Source organism: Bos grunniens, chromosome 8, assembly GCF_055505025.1.
Source record: "Bos grunniens cultivar Pamir isolate PY7600 chromosome 8, Bosgru_T2T1.0, whole genome shotgun sequence".
Classification (NCBI taxonomy): domain Eukaryota; kingdom Metazoa; phylum Chordata; class Mammalia; order Artiodactyla; family Bovidae; genus Bos; species Bos grunniens.
In genome coordinates, this window is record NC_141172.1 from 89,573,659 (window position 1) to 89,595,340 (window position 21,682).

Genomic DNA, 21,682 nt, shown 5'->3' on the forward strand with positions numbered 1-21,682 from the left:
TTTTCCTCAATAGTTTCAAATACCTTGAATTTTGCTGGTAGCAGCCCAGAAGTATTACTTAACATATTTCCTGTCCCCAGTATTTCTTGTAAGCTGGTAATCATATCTATTAATAGAAGTTTGATCAGATTCAAGTTTGAATCTTTTTTCAGGAAAATTTCAAGTCGGTGTTTTCTTTCCTACTGCATGACATCAGGGGGTACATATGCCAGTTTGCTCTTTTCTTTTTAATGCTGAAATTAAACTGTGGGGTTTGGAAGTTGTCAGCCTGATTATAAGTTTCTCATAACTTTTTCACCTAATGGTTTTAGAAGCCATTAATAATCATTGCTTAAGTCTGTTATTTCACAACAAATGACAAAATGATAATATCTTAATTCTACAAATCCTTCTTTTTTAAAATTTTCCATCAAGCCAAGTTTTTCCTTATCAACTGTATTATTACTCTGAAGTACAGTTATTTCCCTTTATTTCAGTTTTCAGGACAATGAATTGATTGCTGCTGCTGCTGCTCAGTCACTTCAGTCGTGTCTGACTCTGTGCAGCCCCAAAGATGAATTGGTTACGTAGTGACAAATGAGTTTGTGTGCATAAGACAGTGTTAGTATCATTTTGAACTCGTGAAATTATTTAAAACCAATTTATATGCTGTGATTCACTACAACTATTAACTTGATGATGCTCAAAATGCTCCATCTTTGCCTAGTATTTTATTTTTCTATGGTTGCTGTATCGACTTATCACAAACTTGGTGAGTTAAACAATTGAAATTTATTATTTCACAGTCCTGGAGGCCAGAAGCCCAAAATCAGTTTCACTAGATCAAAATCAAGGTGTTGGCAGGGTCATATTCCCTCTAAATTAGTTTTCCTTTTTAATTTATTAAATCTCTTGCTTGCTGGATATGTCCTCTATTAAATACATACTCTAAGACTTAATTATCAAGATATCTGATTTTGTTTTTTCTCACAATCACCTGTTCTTTTGCATAATGGTATGTTTTTATTTTAAATGTTCTTATTCCATGAGTCTAATCCCCTCTTTTTATCAGCCTGAGAATTTAACATCTTTTTTAGATTGCCCTAAAATTCTTATTCTCAAGTTTTACATTGTGTGTGTGTGTGCATGTGTGTGTATAAATGTGATTGTGGTCAATCTGAATGACACACCTATAACTGTTTGGTGCACAATTTATAATTGTGTAAACTATATGCAGTGGACCTGGGTCTTCTGGCTATTTTTCATAACACTGGACTTTCTCTTATGTTTTGTAATTCTTGTGTGTGAGCTTATCTTCTGTGGGAATTTAACTTCCTGGGTGTCCCAAGGCACTCCTGTCTCCCTGTGAAGCACTTTCACGTTAACCCACAGGTACGTGGCTCCCAGGGCTTCCCAAGTGGCGCTAGTGGTAAAGAATCTGCCTGCCAGTGCAGGAGATGTAAGAGACTAGGGTTTGCTCTCTGGGCCTGGAAGATCCCCTGGAGGAAGGCATTGCAACCCACTCTAGTATTCTTGCCTGGAGAATCCTGTGGACAGAGGAACCTGGCAGGCTGGGGTGGAGAAGAGTCAGACACAACTGAAGCAACTTCACACACACACACACACACACACATGGTTCCCAATCAGACCCCATTAACCCATGGGTTAATGACTTGGCTCTTCACCCACTGATGAAGCTCACATGCATGCTGATGATTTCCATCCAGGCCTCTGGTGCAGAGGGATTCGGCTCCTTCTTACAGGCAGCCATGAGTCTGTTTGGGGCCCTGAATACATAAATCTTGTCTCAACTGCTGTTCCTTTGTGGCATTGGACGCTGCCTCCCCTGCTTCAAGTGCCCAAGGGGAATCTTTTAAAGGTATAGGAAAAATAAGGGGAGAAATGAATACATAAATTTCAATCCCAGGTTTACTAAAGATATCTTCTTAAAAATATATATCCGATTTAAAAGAATATTTATCCATGCCTAAATCAAAAAGAATGTGCTACTTCCCAGACATGCTAACTTCCCAGCAAATAAATATTTGGCAGATTGGTGAGTTTTGAAAGTGAACAAAGAGCATTCATCAGAGAAGATGACGAGCACAAACACTGACGATATCAGTTTCCAAACAAGTGTCTAAGTTGTTTGAGTAAACTGCTAACTTCTTCATATATTTAGTTTAAGATTCTCACAACTTAAGAAATGTTAAAATATTTTTAAAATTTTTCTTGCTTTAATTTCTGTTTATGAGAAAAAGAGAAACAGAAAGGACTAGAGCTACAGTGAGCAGATCAAAATTACAAAGGCCATAAGATAAAACTTTTACAACATATAGATTGTATTAATAAACTCTAGGACCTCTCAGCTGAGAATAACAAATTTATATCTGAAGTCCTGAGAATCTGGCTTTCATCAACGTCTTCCATTCAGTAAGCACAGTTTTGAACCTGACTCTGAGTAAGATGCTGTGTTGTCAGCGGGAGATAGGACACCTCCTGACCCCACGCACTCACTCTTTAACTGGATTCTTTCACTTTAAGGTTCAACGAAGATGGGTTTCTCCCACCAGGTTCAGGGAAAGGCAGCTGGGGTGCAGGGATATGTATGTGAAAGATGAAGACAGGATTAAAACTCTCTTGTCACCTATTAGCTGCGACTGTGAGCAAATCCTTTCATGGTTTTCAATCCCTGCTTTAGGATAGAATTCTACCCCTAGGACCATGGTGCTCTGGGAAATTAAATTAAAGAAGAGTGCAGGCAAGCATACAAGTCAGTCTCAAAAATGAGCTTATCCTGTCTGGTTTTCTCCATGTTTTTCCAAACTGACAACTGGGGCCATTTCAAGTGAGCTGCAAACAGGTACCCGCATCACCATCCTCAGGAAAATTCAGGATTAATCCCATAGTCAATACTCCAAAACAGCTTTTTAAAATAATGAGTTAATATTTTCTAAGAGTAGTTGGCAATGCTTATAACAAAGTATCAATCATCCTATTTATTAAGTAACAAACTTAGTAAAATATATGATTATTAACTTAATTACTAAACAAATCAAGGGCTAGTCACTTTAAATATAACTGGGTATGTCAGCATGCGGTCCTTTTCCTGGACATGAAACCTGGGGCATGTTGTGAACAACAGCAGGATAAGATGAAACACGGCTGACAGGAAAGGAAATAAACAGAGGAAGGTTTTAACATGCCTCTTTAATAAAATCAGAGAAGGTTTTAAGATGCAAATGCAAGAGTATAAATTGGCTTAACTTTGTATCATGCTTATTAGGCTGATACTTTCTAAAAACAACCCACAGTGAGTTTGAGAGAAGTGAGAAAGCTTAGAGAAAAGTGATGAAATTGGAAAAGTTACAATCATCTTTTCACTTTCACTTCTTTGATGCCACCCCTAGGTCCAAGTTAAAAGGAAGGAGTTACAGACCTACAAGAAACAGTTAAAATCAAGATAGTCAACATATTCTCTGTAAATCTTCCTAGAAGCAGATGAAAAGATCTTTCTGTCTCTTCTTACCTAAGACCCTGGACACCAATAACTGTCTATTGTTAAATATTTTTAGTGGCAAGATTCCTTAAGAACATGGTTTCAGAGATTTAGTTTCAGAGCAATCTCACAGTCAGGTAAGTACATACACTGAAATCCTCTTTAATTCCTCTTGATTTTGGCATTTTCATTGAATACAGAAACTCTTCATGCACTTCAAGTGCACTGTTATCGCGATGGCTTCTTGCCATTCAGTTCACAAATTTTTCTTTCATTTTAGATTCTTACATTTAATAGTAATACTGACATTGCTATTTGAACTATCCACATAGACGTATATAGAAAAACATATGTATGTACATGTGTACACACACATACACACACACACACACACATGCACATATACACAGAGATACAGAAAGACCAAAGAGATCAAATACATAATTATGTAGGAATCCTTAGAAACTAAAAATTTCAATGTACATAAAGGAATACATTCTTATCATCACACTTAAAACCCTACAAACTTACATCCTATATTTGGTCTGGAAAAGTGAGTATATGCTTATAATGTGAGCTTATATAATGTGTTGTTAAAAACAACAGCAAAGAAGAAGCCTAGATTCAAGGACTAGACAGTCTCAGTGGGCACACACACACACTTTCCACTCCCAGTTCCCAGATTGTGGTCTCCAAATGCTATTTTTCACTAACAGGAAGCAGAGTTCCTAGAGAAATGGCTGTTCTGGGGCAGGTACAGTACAAAATGATCCTGAGACGCACTGTGGCCCAAAATAGGGCTGTTGCCAGAAACTAAGGAACTGTGTCCAAGAGCCAAACTGGAGGAGCCCCTACAGGCGAAAGATGGAATAACTGATGGGCCACAGACAATAAGTGATTCAGTTCAGTTCAGTCGCTCAGTCGCGTCCGACTCTTTGCGACCCCATGAATCGCAGCACGCCAGGCCTCCCTGTCCATCACCCACTCCCGGAGTTCACTCAGAATCACGTCCATCGAGTCAGTGATGCCATCCAGCCATCTCATCCTTTGTCGTCCCCTTCTCCTCCTGCCCCCAATCCCTCCCAGCATCAGAGTCTTTTCCAATGAGTCAACTCTTCGCATGAGGTGGCCAAAGTACTGGACTTTCAGCTTCAGCATCATTCCTTCCAAAGAAATCCCAGGGCTGAACTCCTTCAGAATGGACTGGTTGGATCTCCTTGCAGTCCAAGGGGCTCTCAAGAGTCTTCTCCAACACCACAGTTCAAAAGCAGTTCAAAAGGCGCGCAGCCTTCTTCACAGTCCAACTCTCACATCCATACATGACCATAGGAAAAACCATAGCCTTGACTAGACGGACCTTTGTTGACAAAGTAATGTCTCTGCTTTTGAATATGCTATCTAGGTTGGTCATAACTTTCCTTCCAAGGAGTAAGCGTCTTTTAATTTCATGGCTGCAGTCACCATCTGCAGTGATTTTGGAGCCCCAAAAAATAAAGTCTGACAACTGTTTCCACTGTTTCCCCATCTATTTCCCATGAAGTGATGGGACCATATGCCATGATCTTCGTTTTCTGAATGTTGAGCTTTAAGCCAACTTTTTCACTCTCCACTTTCACTTTCATCAAGAGGCTTTTTAGTTCCTCTTCACTTTCTGCCATAAGGGTGGTGTCATCTGCATATCTGAGGTTATTGATATTTCTCCCGGCAATCTTGATTCCAGCTTGTGCTTCTTCCAGTCCAGCGTTTCTCATGATATACTCTACATAGAAGTTAAATAAGCAGGGTGACAATATACAGCCTTGACATACTCCTTTTCCTATTTGGAACCAGTCTGTTGTTCCATATCCAGTTCTAACCGTTGCTTCCTGACCTGCATACAGATTTCTCAAGAGGCAGGTCAGGTGGTCTGGTATTACCATCTCTTTCAGAATTTTCCACAGTCTATTGTGATCCACACAGTCAAATAAGTGACTAAATGTATTGAAATAAAGCAGACACATGTTCTACATGTTTATAATGACAAAAAAAAAAAAAAGGAAGTCGTCTTCATTATAGGTTCACAATTATTCTGAAAATTCAGTGAGAGAAGGCATTATGTATTGATTCTGCCTTTCTTACACAAATTCTGTTTCAGGTTAACCAAATAGTTATAGAAGTTATGCTAATAAATGCAGAACAGGGACTTCCCTGGTGGGCCAGTGGTTGAGATTTCACCTTTCAGTGCAAGGGGTGCGAGTTCAATCCTGGTAGGGGAGCTAAGAGTCCACATGCCTTGTAGCCAAAAAACTAAAAAACAGAAGTGATATCGTAATAAATTCAGAACAAACAACAACAAATCACCATTTTGCAACCACTAATGAAAAAACCAGACCAGACCACCTGACCTGCCTCCTGAGAAATCTGTATGCAGATCAAGAAGCAACAGAACCGGACATGGAACAACAGACTGGTTCCAAATCGGGAAAGGAGTACGTCAAGGCTGTATATTGTCACCCTGCTTATTTAACTTACATACAGAGTACATCATGCGAAATGCTGGGCTGGAGGAAGCACAAGCTGGAATCAAGATTACCAGGAGAAATATCAATAACCTCAGATATGCAGATGACACCACCCTTATGCCAGAAAGCAAAGAAGAACTAAAGAGCCTCTTGATGAAAGTGAAAGGAGAAAAGGAAAAGTTGGCTTAAAGCTCAACATTCAGAAAACGAAGATCATGGCATCTGGTCCTATCACTTCATGGCAAATAGATGGGGAAACAATGACAGACTTTATTTTTTTGGACTCCAAAATCACTGCAGATGGTGATTGCAGCCATGAAATTAAAAGATGCTCCTTGGAAGAAAAGTTGTGACCAACCTAGATAGCATATTCAAAAGCAAAGACATTACTTTGCCAACAAAGGTCCGTCTAGTCAAAGCTTTGGTTTTCCCAGTAGTCATGTATGGATGTGAGAGTTAGACTATAAAGAAAGCTAAGTGCCGAAGAATTGATGCTTTTGAACAGTGGCGTTGGAGAAGACTCTTGAGAGTCCCTTGGACTGCAAGGAGATCCAACCAATCCATCCTAATGGAAATCAGTCCTGAATATTCATTGGAAGGACTAATACTGAAGCTGAAACTCCAATACTCTGGCCACTTATTGCAAAGAACTGACTCATTTGAAAAGACCCTGATGCTGGGAAAGACTGAAGGCAGGAGGAGAAGGGGACGACAGAGGATGAGATGGTTGAATGGCATCACCGACTCAATGGGCATGAGTTTGAGTAAACTCCGGGAGTTGGTGATGGACAGGGTGGCTTGGCGTGCTTTAGTCCATGGGGTCGCAAAGAGTCGGAAACGACTGAGTGACTGAACTGAACTGACTGAATGAAAAACAGATCTGGGCAATAAATGAATGTAATTAACATGAGGCTGATGGGAAACATTTGATGAGTGGATCAGGATGACAATACCTCAGCTTACTACTGATTAATTTCAAATCCACTAAACCTGGGTAACAAAACATTAGGGGTACAAAAGGAACCACCAACACCACCTATGGACGACTCACACTGAAAAGTTCATAACCCAGTCTAAACAAACCTCCAAATTATGGGAGCAAAGGAATGTGTTAGTTAAATCATGCTCAAATCAAACTCAAACAGAGACCAGACTTGAAAATTCCCTGAGCAGACAAAACCAGTTTAGTCATACAAACAAAGCTTTATTTAGCTGATTTTGTAGGACAAGTGAGGGTAACTTGACCTGGGTCACTTGTTGCTTATGCCTCTGAAAATCATAAGCAAAAAATATGAACTGTTCCTCCCAGTTGCTATGAGGTAACCATTAACCAATTCCCTTTCATTCAAGAAAATTCTAATGTTTTAATCAGTTACTCTGAAAAATAAACAGTCACTGCCTTCACACTGCTTTACAACAATATACCACCTTTGGGTTTGAGTGCTCCCCGTTTGTACACTGTCTTTTTGGTCTGCACACAATAAACTTTTTTTTTTTACTTTTTACTTTATATTAGATATATTAGATATATATAATATATTATATTATATATAACCAACTAACAATGGTGTGATATTTTCAGGTGGACAGCAGAGCGACTCAGTTGTATATATACACGTACGCATAGGCCCCTCAAATTCCCCTCCCATCCAGGCTGCCACGTAACATTGAGCAGAATTCCCTATAACTTTTACTAATTAGTACTTCAGTGATTCACTGACTTTACTTCTGTTGTTGTTTTTCCTGAACTTTTGACAACCGTGAGGATACAATTCAGCGAAACCTAGATTGGGAAATTGGGCAGGTCAGACATGAGGCGTGAAAACACGATGAAAAAGACTGAGAAACTTCTCAACTAAATTCACCATGTAGAGGTTGGTTGGAGTTTGTTTGAACAAAATAACTATAAAAACATTTTTTGAGAAATTTTTAAATACACTGATCTCAAGGAAATATAGTTAATTTTGAAAAGTATGCTAATGCATTTCAGTTTTTTTTTTAAATAAACTTTATTTATTTATTTTTGACTGTGCTAAGTCTTCGTTGCTATGCAGGCTTTTCTTTAGGTGTTATGTGCAGTGACTCCTCTTGTTGTGGAGCGTGGACTTTAGGCACTTGGGCTTCAGTATTTGTGGCTCCCGGGCTGTCCAGCACAGGCTTAATAGTTGTGGTGCACATGCTTAGTTGCTCCGTGGCATGTGGGTTCTTCCTGGATCAGGATTCCACGGCATGTGGGATCTTCCTGGATCAGGGATCAAATCCATGTCTCCTGCATTGGCAAGCAGATTCTTCACCACTGAGCCACCAGGGAAGCCTGGTTAGGTTTTTAAAAAGTAAGTTTCTCTTACAGACACATAATGACACATGTAAGAGTAACATTTTTATTTTTAAATGCTGCAGGAAAACACTGGGCTGCAGGGAGAGTTGGGGTGGACAGCTAGGAGGTTGAGGCTGGCACAGAGTTGATATACCTGAGGCAGGTGATAGATAGCTGGGGGGGTTGTTATGTGTTTCTCATTACTTTTGTGTATGTTTGGGAATCTCTATAACAAGAGAGATAGTTCAGACAAAGGAAGAAGGGTAAAAGAGAGAGAAAGAAATCCAGAAAGAAAGAAAGGAGAGAGAGAGGAAGGCAGGGAAGAAAGGAAGGAAGAAAGAAGGGAATGAAGGAAGGCACGAAAGAAAGAAGGGAGGAAAGAAGGGAGGGAGGAAGGAAGGACAGAGCGTGTGTCTGAGCATGAAGAAAGGATGGTGTAGGCAGTTTCTGGAGCTTCTTGTGGGGGCCAGCTGCCTTCTCCATGAGTGGGATCAACACTGCCAGATGAGAAGTAGCAGGAAGACTAGCAGTCTGACACATGATCTTTTCCCTTTCTGCTGCCTTTGTCCAATCTTTGCATCCATAATTTGGGACTGGCTCCTTGCCTTCAGTTGTATTCTTGAATTGTGTTTCTCACTGCAGAAGTCCAGCTGGATAAACATCATCTCTGAGTGATTTTTGCACTTTATGAGTCTCTTACTTGTAAGTGCCTCCCTTTGCTGCCATAAGAAGCAAAAGCAAAAATGTACAGTAAATTCCAGGGCTCTCAGTGGAAACATTAACATGTTTTAAAAGGAAGAACATTGCTGAGAGATTGCCTGTGTGTTGGTTGGGTTTCTGTTGGTTATTCTGTGTATACACACTAGCCAACACCCTGAAACTTAAGGTCCAAGATGTAGGCTCTCTTGGGCTCCAGTGGGGAACATTACCATGAAATTACTTCCATTCCACAAAAATCCACTCACATCATGACTGAAAAAGCCGATGAAGACACGAGTTTTACCTTTCCTGTTCTCATTCTCTCTCCATTCTTGGGGTGGCAGGATATTTGGGGGAAATGGAAGAGAGGAGCTGGGAATACACAGATATGAACACCAGACAACCTGGGGTGTCCAGAACATTCTCTGTACACAAAACACTGTCGTTGGCTTCTGTAACCCCTGTTTGGAGAATCACAGAATTTTTGGAAAGCCTTTTATTCCCAGGAGTGGCCTGAGTATCTATCATCTTTGTCCTAAATTTCAGGTGGACAAAATGTGATCACCAAAGGCATAGACTAACCTGAGAAGATTCCATATTAGTTTATTTTTTTACTGTTGTTTTTTAATGAGAGCTTTGAAGATCTACTGTCGTAGCAACTTTCCAATATACAGTGTTATTATTAGCTATGGTCACTGTGCTATATATACATAGCCCCAGGATTTATTTATTTTAACACTGAAAGTTTGAATCTTTTGAGTCCCTCGCCCACCACCATTTCTCTGTTTCTATGGATTTGGTTTTTGTTTTGACTTGCTGTTGTTGTTTTAGATCCCATATGTAGGTGACATCTTACAGTGTTTGACTTTCTCTGTCTGATTTATTTCACTTAGCATTATACCCTCAAGGTCAATCCATGTTGTTGTAAATGGCAGGATTTCCTTGCTTTTTATGGCTGAATAATACTATATTGTATATGGTGACCACATATTGTTTATTCATTTACCCATTGAGATTACTTAGGTTGTTCCCATACCTTGGCTAATATGAATAATACTGCAATGAATAGGGGGGGTACAGATATCTCTTTGAGATCCTGTTTTCATTTTTATTGAATAAGTACCCAGAAGTGGGATTGATGGATCATATGGCAGTTCTACTTTTAATTCTTTGAAGAGTCTCTGTACTCTTTTTCATAGCAGCTGCACCACTTTACATTTCTCTACTAGTATTTTGTTTTATTTAACAAACACTTACTGTGTGCCAGGTACTGTTTTGAGGACTTATCTCTCAAAAGCAGACATGATTGTTTTGCTACCCATTCTACATAAGAAGAAACTGAGTACCTGAATGCACACGGGCATCAAGGGCACAGCTGGGCCTCAAAGCCAGGCATCCACTGCCCATCTCATGGTGGTCTCTGTTTTTTTAACTTCCATGTCTGACAATTTTTGAATGTACATTAATTGTATTGGCTTTCCTAGTAGTAATTAATAAAACACTCTTGCTGAATTTATTAATCACTTGGAAATAGGCTATAGTTTAAAAAAAACTTTTTTGCATAATAGCTAAAATAATTAATCTAACACTTGCTGCCTGTTTGACATTGAAAATTACGCAGCTTTACACTTTCCCCTTTTGCTTTATACACTGATGATGCAGGCTGACTTCGGAATGGATCACGAGCTCTCCTTCACTCTTTGTGGGTTCTTCACTGTAACTCTGATTCTTCCTTAGAATATTAATGTGTATGAAATTTCTGTGACATACCTTTGAAGTCCAGAAATTCATTACTAATGAAGTCATCCTACTGAACAGCTCTTTGCAAGTCACTGTGTTGGATCCTGTGCGGAATGAAAGATGAATGAAAGGTCCATGCAGGGACATGGCCCCTGCCTTCAAAGGACCTAGACTGTGGGTCTTGTGAAAGCTTCTGGTGCTCAAAGTGTTTTCTTGTACCATGCATCATTACTTGAGAGCATGATCAAAGTTCTTGGACCCTAGACATTCTGGGTGTGAGGTCAGGCACTCTGTTCTAACAAGTTTTGGGGGTGATTTTGATGCACATAATGTTTGAGAATTGCTGCTCCAGATGCAAAACAGCAAAAACAAACAAACAAAATACAAATAAAGACTCTAAAACAAGATTTGCTGCTGCTGCTAAGTCACTTCAGTCGTGTCCGACTCTGTGGGACCCCATAGACGGCAGCCCACCAGGCTCCCCCGTCCCTGAGATTCTTCAGGCAAGAACACTGGAGTGGGTTGCCATTTCCTTCTCCAATGCATTAAAGTGAAAAGTGAAAGTGAAGTCGCTCAGTCGTGTCCGACTCCTAGCGACCCCATGGACTGCAGCCCACCAGGCCCCTCCATCCATGGGATTTTCCAGGCAAGAGTCCTGGAATGGGTTGCCAGATTTTAAAAAGGTACAAATAAAATACAGTGGGATGACTGCGGGCTGAGGAGACATAAGAGAAGTTGCTATTGCAGGAGAAAACCTTCTAACAGCTCAGAACCTTCAAACAAAGAGTAGAAGATGTTCAACTTATCCCAGAGCAGCATCCTGCCAAAATCTTGGTAATAATAGAAAAATACAAAGCTGAGAAACAGCTTCTGGTCCTGGATAAAATAAAATTCCTGGTGCCTGATCGTGTCAACATGAGTGAGCTCTTCAAGATAATTAGAATGTACTTACAGCTCAATGCTAATCATCTCCTTCCTGATAGTGAATAAATATAATGAGTGTGTCCATCCAATTTGTGAAGTGTATGTAAGTGAGAAGGATAAATATGGATTGTTGTATACAGCATACACCTCTCAGGAGACTTGAGAATGAAATTGTCTATGTAAGACTAGAAAAATGAGTCTTTTCTAGAATATTTTAAACCCCTACCAAGGAATAAAAAAGGGGTGTTACTGACTGAGATTGATCAGTTCATCTAATCACAGATCATCAGAACAGTACTGTCCTTATCTAGGAGTTTTAGAAAGTTGGCTTTTGTACTTCAGGCAAAAAAAAAAGCTCCAGATGGGCACATTTAGCATTGGGAAACTTTATTATTCAAGATAGGCTGTCTTGTTTTCAAATTTCAAAGTTTAAAAATAAAATTCTAAGTTGCCAATGAAATAGACTTTCAAGTTATTTTAATATTTTTTATTCTAAGTTGCCAATGAAATAGACCTTCAAGTTATTTTAATGTCTTTTCCCCCAAAAGAACTTGTAATTTAAGCATCCATAGAGATATTCTGGAGAATCCCAGGGATGGAGGAGCCTGGTGGGCTGCCGTCTATGGGGTCGCACGCAGTCGGACACGACTGAAGTGACTTAGCAGCAGCAGCAGCAGAGATATTAAGTCTTCCCTCTAGGTTCACAGAACCTGCCAACTTCTTACAGAAGGGATTTTCCTTGATTAGAGAAATCTTGGGAGGATCTTTTTAAGCATAAGTTGTTAGGCATAGCCAATCCCCACCCCCCGGGATTTTGCTTTAATAGTTGGTGAAAAGCAGAGTGAATGGGGGTGTTTTGTAAATGAGAAAATTAAGCTGTTGACCAGGGTCCCTGCTTGCTGATAACATGTGTTCCAAGTCAGCACTTTTCTCACGAAGATCTCATTTGGTTTGTTCTCTAGACAGTAACACAGAAAAACACCTCTGCTCAACAGGAACCTTGAGTAATTTATAATTTTGGTCAAGTTTCTCAAAAAGTGCAGAGGAAGATAAAGTACACTTTTTGTTTTGAATATTCTCTTAAGAGCTCAAAGTGGTGCCTTCTTTGGTGAACACAGAAGCAGTTACATGGATTTCATTCTTTGGGACAAAGGTAGGAAACTATAGGATACTAAAACTAAAAGCATTAAAATTCCAATACACTTCCTCTATCTTTAGATTTGAAGCTATAGATGACCCATGGTCTACGTTAAATATGTGAATAAATTCTGTTATTAAGAAGTATTTTTAAGGATATTTCAGCTATCACTGTTAGTTTGAGCAACCATCAAAATTCCCCCATTCTGCATGCATATCAATTTTTAAAACAGTAAAAGGAAACATGTTCTTCACAGATAATAATGTCAGAAGTTAAACAGTTTCAAATTAAAACTAGACTTAATAACCAGTGCTTGCGTGCATGGGGTTTACTATGTACCATTTTCATGAGAGCTATCACAGGATCACAAACCCACTTGGAACTGTACACGCAGTAGGTCATCATTTACTCTTGTGTATTTAGATGTGTGTGGAGAACCTATGTCTGTTAGTGGCAGTTATTTATTGTAATAAATTTATTCATATAAATAAACATATATAGGAAGAAAAAGCAATATTACTGCTTAATTTAATTAAGGATATCCTTAAATATCCTTAAATACAAATATCCTTCAACCCCAATCAACTACTCTTCCAGCTGCTTGTATCTCTCCACACGGCTAACTTCTAATGTGCATATTTTTACAGTATGTAAATTCTTAAATAGCTTCTCTTGTTTAGATTGTATGCATCATTATATCTGACATTCTTGTAACTACTGTGTGATTGATAAGGTTCCTATAAGAAACTCTGCTTTTCAAAGACAAAAATATCACATTGAGAGGGGTGACTTATTGTATCCCACTAATGACAACCCACTCCAGTGTTCTTGCCTGGAGAATCCCAGGGATGGGGGAGCCTGGTGGGCTGCCGTCTATGGAGTCGCACAGAGTTGGACATGACTGAAGCGACTTAGCAGCAGCAGCAGCAAGTGGGACCAACCTAGATAGCATATTCAAAAGCAGAGACATTACTTTGCCAGCAAAGGTTCGTCTAGTCAAGGCTATGGTTTTTCCAGTGGTCATGTATGGATGTGAGAGTTGGACTGTGAAGAAAACTGAGTGCCGAAGAATTGATGCTTTTGAACTGTGGTGTTGGAGAAGACTCTTGAGAGTCCCTTGGACTGCAAGGAGATCCAACCAGTCCATTCTGAAGGAGATCAGTCCTGGGTGTTCTTTGGAAGGAATGATGCTGAAGCTGAAACTCCAATGCTTTGGCCACCTCATGTGAAGAGTTGACTCATTGGAAAAGACTCTGATGCTGGGAGGGATTGGGGGCAGGAGGAGAAGGGGACGACAGAGGATGAGATGGCTGGATGGCATCACTGACTCGATGGACGTGAGTTTGAGTGAACTCTGGGAGTTGGTGATGGACAGGGAGGCCTGGTGTGCTGCAATTCATGGGGTAGCAAAGAGTTGGACACGACTGAGCGACTGAACTGAACTGAACTGAAGTGGGTGGTCATTCTATCTAGAGGATCTGTAAAATAGATACAATTTTAACAAACTAAGGTGAATAAAGGTGCAACAGAAAACTGTCAAAAAGAATATACAGGGCTTCCCTGGTGGTCTGGTGGTTAAGACTCTGGGCTTCCACTGCAAGGGGCACAGGTTTGATCCCTGGTCAGGGAAGTTCCACATGCTACGCGGTGTGGCCAAAAAAAGAAAGAATATATAGTGGAATTTCCAGAGGGAAAGCTGAGTTGAGGCCAAAAGAAATTTTGGAAGTTTTCTGGATTGGTGTTGGGACAGGCTTTCTAAGGAAGGGTGAGATGAATGGCGCACCATGGTGATGTGTGGGGGAAGCTTATCTAAGAGAAGCAGAGAGCACAGAGGTGGGGGCCGTCAAGGGCAGCTGTGAGAAGGTCTTGGAATCTTCCACTTTGGTGGATCAGAAAGTGTCAGGGAGTCAGTAACTCAGTCATGGAAATTCTTAAATGTACCTTATTAATACAAAACCCCAAACTTTACCAAAAAGATGAAGGATATGCCATTTGTCTAGTAGAGGAGAATAATGGAATATAAGTCTCTACGATTCAAATAATGGGACATGCTGTTATATTTGTTTGGTCTTCAAAAATCTTGGAGATGGGACTTCCCTGATGGCCCAGTGGTTATGAATCTGCCTGCCATGTAGGAGACACGGATTCGATCCCTGATCTAGGTAGATCCCATAAGCCAGAGAGCAACCAAGCCCATGTGCCTCAACTACTGAGCCTGTGCTCTAGAGCCCAGGAAACACAACTACTGAGCCCATGTGCTGCAACTGCTGATGCTTGAGTGCCTTAGAGCCTGTGCTCCGCAACAAGAGAAACCACTACAATGAGAAGCCCTCGCACAGCAACTAGTGAGTAGAGAAAAGCCCACTCGAAGCAATGAAGACCCAGCACTACTACTACAAAGAAAAGAATCTGTCTTTCAATGCAGGGGACACAGGTTCGATCCCTGGTGAGGGAACTAAGATCCCACAAGCCTCAAGCCACAACTGGAGAGCCCACACACCATAATGAAGACCCAGCACAGCCAAGAAAAAAAGGATCCTGGAGGACAATGATGCATACCTTTTTTGGTACATTATTGTACAAGTTAAAAAATACTAAAGTACTTATTACTTCACTTTTGAAAACACTACCATGGCAAATTCAGTCACGATATTGATAACAACACTTCTGCTTTATAAAGAAGTATGAGAGTGATACTCCTTTACTACAACAAAGCCATAGTCCTAGTTCTTGGCATTTGCTACATAGTTCCATGATTCACCTTTAAGAGTAGTTTCACAGCAATTTTTGAGAAAAATTGAAATATGAGTAAGTTTAAAGAAGAAAATAATACTGTTATTTGAAAGAAGCTCTATATTGACATATGAAAATGAGTTTCGACTATAATAGTTCTAATATTCCCAGTGTTAAAGATAAGTAGCCATTTAGGTTTACTATTCAAAGAGAGATCATGGGAATTCAAAAGAATTTTGGCAGATGCCTCTGAAAATGGAGAAGACAATGTAAAACTAAAAGGAATTTAAAATAGACTTTAATCTGCTTAAAATGGATTAACAGTGGCCAGGTTTACCCTACGGACCAAATTTAAGAAAAAGGACAAAATACATGAAACAAAAAAATTTAAGACATTGAACATCAGACAAAAAAAGTTAATGATCCCCAAAGAAGCAGGAAAAAATAAGGAGAGCCCCATGATTGTCCAACTTATGGCGCTTAGAGAGGTTTAAAGCTATGTTGCCTAGAGGGGCAGTGGGGAGGCTGATGGTCTCTCTGAATTAAGCAGAGCTAGGAGCCTGGGAAAACTAATAACAAGAGTTTTGGAGAAGAGAAATCTACACAGGAAGAGACCCTGCAGAGGATGCTTTGAATATTTAGCAGAGTACTGCCTAAGACATAAGCGTGATGAAACTCTCCAAGGATGGGGAAAGAGTTATCCAAAATATTATAGAGAACAGTGCCTCATAGGGCACACAGCCCCAAAACAGGGCTTGTTCCCCAAAGTCAGGGGGGAAATCTTATAATTCAAAGGACACTGGGTAATGTACTAAGATGGGTCTTACCCCTTTAGGGAGGAATTAATTCTAAACTAAACTCAGTTCTGCTTCTGCTGAACAAATCTTAAAATGAAGCCCAGAAGTGCTCAGACTCTTTCCAGTTAGCTTAATCACATCCCAGAACAAAGCTCAAAAATATTTATAGGGATACAAAAATATTCATCAACCTATGAGGTAAATTCACAATGCTGCTGCTGCTGCTAAGTCGCTTCAGTCTTGTCCAACTCTGTGCGACCCCAGAGACGGCAGCTGACCAGGCTCCCCCATCCCTGGGATTCTCTGGGCAAGAACACTGGAGTGGGTTGCCATTTCCTTCTCCAGTGCATGAAAGTGGAAAGTGAAAATTGAAAGTAAAGTCGTTCAGTCGTGTCCGACTCATAGCAACCCCATGGACTGCAGCCTACCAGGCTCCTCCACCCATGGGATTTTCCAGGCAAGAGTACTGGAGTGGGGTGCCATTGCCTTCTCCATCACAATGTCTAGCATTCAGTAAAAAAATAACCAGATATTCATAGAAGCAGGAAAACACAACCCATCTTGATGAGAAAAATCAATGAACCAAAACTGACTCCAAAATTACACAGATGATGGAATGAATAGCAAGGCCTTTAAAACAATAATTTTGACTGTATTCCATATGTTCAAGAAGTGAGAAAACAGATTGAAAATGCTAAGTAGAGACATAGAAAACCCAAATCAAACTTCTAGAGACAAAAATTACAATAACTGAATGGAAAAACATACCAGATGACCATTGCAGTAGATGAGACATTTCAGAAGAAAATATTAGTAAGCTGAGAGAAAATGATGTCTCTACTTTTTAATGTGCTATCTAGGTTTGTCATAGCTTTCCTTCCAAGGAGCAAGCGTCTTTTAATTTCATGGCTTCAGTCACCATCTGCGGTGATTTTGGAGCCCAAGAAAATAAAATCTGTCACTGCTTCCACTGTTTCCCCTTCTATTTGCCATGAAGTGATGGGACCAGATGCCATGATCTTAGTTTTTTGAATGTTGAGTTTTAAGTCAACTTTTCCACTCTCTTCTTTCATCCCATGGACTGCAGCATGCCAGGCTTCCCTGACCTTCACATCTCCTGGAGCTTGCTCAAACTCATGTCCATCGAGTCAGTGATGCCATCCAAACTTCTCATCCTCTGATGTCCCCTTCTCCTCCTGCCTTCAATCATTCCCAGCATTAGGGTCATTTCCAGTGAGTCAGTTCTTCGCATTAGGTGGCCAAAGAATTGGAGTTTCAGCTTCAGCATCAGTCTTTCCAATGAATATTCAGGACTGATTTCCTTCAGGATGGACTGGTTTGATCTCCTTGCTGTCCAAGGGACTCTCAAGAGTCTTCTCCAACACCACAGTTCAAAAGCGTCAATTCTTCAGCACTCAGCTTTCTTTATAGTCCAACTCTCACATCCATACATGACTACGGGAAAAACCATAGCTTTGACTAGATGGACCTTTGTTGACAAAGTAATATCTCTAAGTTTGCATCATTTCAACAGGTTCTCTGAGGTGTCAGGGCTGTCCTGGTTGTCTGGCACCTGGCCCTGGGCTGATTAGGGGAGGCAGGTAATGGGTCTGGTTGTGAGAGCTGATCAAGTAGGTAGTTGAAGTGTGGACTCTGGATTGTTTGGCTTACATATGAGAGGAGTTCTTGCAGAAGAGTCCCATAATATCTCCAGGAGTTAACTAGCCCTGGGAAGGACATCCCTCCAGGGTCAGCACAGCCTCAAGATATCAGAGGATCAAATACGGAAACTAGAAAATATGGTTATTACAGTAAGTAGTCTCTAGAAGCTTTTCTAAGCAAAGAAAGATATTTTTTCCCAGAGTTTTCAGAAGGAACATAACCCTGTGAACCCATTTTGAACCTCTACCTCCATAAAAGGTAAGATAAGATAATACATTTGTGTAAGATGATAAATTTGTATTGCTTTAATCTACTAAGTTTGTGATGACTGATAATAGCAGCACCTTACTCCCAGATTCCAAAATTTATATCAAGTTTCCTACTGCTGCCATTACCTTAGGAAACTTTAAAAAAAAAAAAAAAGAATCAAAATGCAAGCAAGCAGAAGAAAAAATAAACCTTATTTTTGAAATAAAAAATAGGAAAAAAAGAGTAAAAATAATGTATTCAAAAGCTAGTTCTCTGAAAGAAATCAGTAAAACTGAAAACTTCTGGGAGACTGAATAGAAAAAAAGAGAGAAAACAAAAATAACTAATATCAGTAATGAGAGAGGTGGCATCAGACCAGATTCTGCAGATACTAAAAGGATAATTGGGGAATATTTTTACCACTTTTTTGCCAATAATTTTGACAATTTAGATGAACAAAATCTTGGAAAAACACAAACTATCAAAGATCACTTAAGAAGAAACAGATAATTTGAGTAGGCCTATGTCTATAAAAGAATTTTAATTTCTAGTTAATAATTTTCCCACAAAGAAAACTTGAGGCACAGATGGTTTCACTTGTGAATTCTACAAAACTTTTTTAGAGAAAGTAACATCACTCCTACACAGTCTCAGAAAATTCGAGGTGGTGATGTCTTCTCATCCTATGAAGCCAGCATTATGCCTCTTCTCATCCTTCCACTTACCATTGCTCTGATATTTCCAGTCAGTGAAAGAAGACACAGCTTTATTTCCAGATGACATTTCCATCTCTATAGAAGATTTTATGAAATCTATGCAAATAATGAAATATAACCATGACTCCACACTCTCACCCCTTCTTCCTGTTAGCTTCCAACCACCACTCTCTCAACAATCAGCAAAAATGATAAAGAAGGAGAAAATGTTTTGTGTTGCCTACATAAACAAGGAAACACACTGTTCAGAGAGATGGACAATCTTCCATATTCTGACCCTGTTGTCCTCCTTAGAGACTGAAATGTAAGGTAAAGAAAGGGAAGACTGAGTAAAGGAAACATTTTGGAATTAACTGACTATAATCAAAGGCAAAGTTCATTTAACTCAAGGACAAACATCTGAGGCACAGAAGACTAATCGCTTGAAGTTGCCTCACAGTGAGTTTCTTAGGACCAGGTCCTTCTCATCTTCTCATCCTTTCCACCTTTGTTTTTCCTGTTCTTTCATCATAGCCTATGATCTCTACTCATAAAAGATGACTCCTTCTATTCTTCCTACCACTGATGAACAAACCAAAGTGGATATCTAGCCAGTCAACTGTATTTTTACCACTCTATGCACTTGCCTCTACACAGTGCCCCAGCAATGTGCTCATTGGGTTATCAGTTCAGTTCAGTCACTCAGTCATGTCCGATTCTTTTCGACCCCATGAATCGCAGCACGCCAGGCCTCCCTGTCCATCACCAACTCCCGGAGTTCACTCAGACTCACGTCCATTGAGTCAGTGATGCCATCCAGCCACCTCATCCTCTGTCATCCCCTTCTCCTCCTGCCCCCGATCCCTCCCAGCATCAGAGTCTTTTTCAATGAGTCAACTCTTCACATGAGGTGGCCAAAGTACTGGAGTTTCAGCTTTAGCATCATTCCTTCCAAAGAAATCCCAGGGCTGATCTCCTTCAGAATGGACTGGTTGGATCTCCTTGCAGTCCAAGGGGCTCTCAAGAGTCTTCTCCAACACCACAGTTCAAAAGCATCAATTCTTCGGTGCTCAGCCTTCTTCGCAATCCAACTCTCACATCCATACATGACCAATGGAAAAACCATAGCCTTGACTAGACAAACCTTTGTTGGCAAAGTAATGTCTCTGCTTTTGAATATGCTATCTAGATTGGTCATAACTTTCCTTCCAAGGAGTAAGCGTCTTTTAATTTCATGGCTGCAGTCACCATCTGTAGTGATTTTGGAGCCCCCAAAAATAAAGTCTGACACTATTTTCACTGTTTCCCATCTATTTCCCATGAAGTGATGTGACCAGATGCCATGATCTTCGTTTTCTGAATGTTGAGCTTTAAGCCAACTTTTTCACTCTCCTCTTTCACTTTCATCAAGAGGCTTTTTAGTTCCTCTTCACTTTCTGCCATAAGGGTGGTGTCATCTGCATATCTGAGGTTATTGATATTTCTCCTGGCAATCTTGATTCCAGCTTGTGTTTCTTCCAGTCCAGCGTTTCTCATGATGTACTCTGCATAGAAGTTAAATAATCAGGGTGACAATATACAGCCCTGACATACTCCTTTTCCTATTTGGAACCAGTCTGTTGTTCCATGTCCAGTTCTAACTGTTGCTTCCTGACCTGCATACAGATTTCTCAAGAGGCAGGTCAGGTGGTCTGGTATTCCCATCTCTTTCAGAATTTTCCACAGTTTATTGTGATCCACAGAGTCAAAGGCTTTGGCATAGTCAATAAAGCAGAAATAGATGTTTTTCTGGGACTCTCTTGCTTTTTTCCATGATCCAGCGTTAGGTTATACGTCCTTGTAAAATTTGAGTTAAAAACTTAAAACGAGAGACTGATTAATGAGATGTCCAAAGGGAGCTTTGAGAAACTCCAATACAATCCTGGAATTCTGTAGGCCCACACACATGTGAGAGTCATGCACAAGCCCACGAAAGACTTGGAAAAGCCCCAATGTCTCACTTTTGATTGACCTCAAGACACTGTGTAAACAAGAAGTGAAGGCCAAAGCAGAGTTTTAAACTTCCAACTGGGGCATTTAAGGGATTCCCCAATGCACACATTAATCTTCCAGAAAATCCTGGGAGATTAATTGGTTCAAGATATTTAAGAAACTCTTTGCCCAAATATTAGCTGACCATTAGGCTAACTAAGCAGAGGATTCGATGGCCACCCATGCCAAAGAATACACACTTTAAAGAATTATTTCAATTAAATCACTAAACAAATAGTGACAATAATAAAGTCTGACAAAAACAACTAACCACAAAGGAAAGGGAGTCTGATTACCAAAGTTACGATGTTATATTATTAAATTGTCCAGTTTTCAACAAATGTTAGATGACACACAAAGAGCTAGGTGACCATAGCCCATACATTGTAAATAAAGTATCCAGTAGAAACTGTTCATGACAAATTCCAGATGCTGGGCTTACTGGATAAAACTTTAAGTCAACTTTTAAAACTATGTTCAAAGACTAAAGGAAACCATGTCTGAAGAACTAAAGGTGATTGAGAACAATGTGTCACCAAATACAGAACATCAACAAAATGTTTTGATGCTAAGAAAAAGAACACATAAAATTTCTGGAGCTGAAATTATAACAATTGAAAGGAAAATTTGATGATAGGATTCCAACAAATAATTTGAACAGCCAGAAGAAATGATCAGCAAGCATGAAGACAGGTTAACTGAGATTATCCAGTCTGAG

The 21,682-nt window shown here is 39.9% G+C and overlaps 1 pseudogene; it reads left to right on the forward strand.

The window, feature by feature from the left end:
* The first annotated feature begins 2,703 nt into the window (after positions 1 to 2,703).
* On the forward strand, positions 2,704 to 11,822 carry LOC147367654 (microtubule-associated protein 1 light chain 3 beta pseudogene; annotated as a pseudogene).
* Positions 11,823 to 21,682: the final 9,860 nt, after the last annotated feature.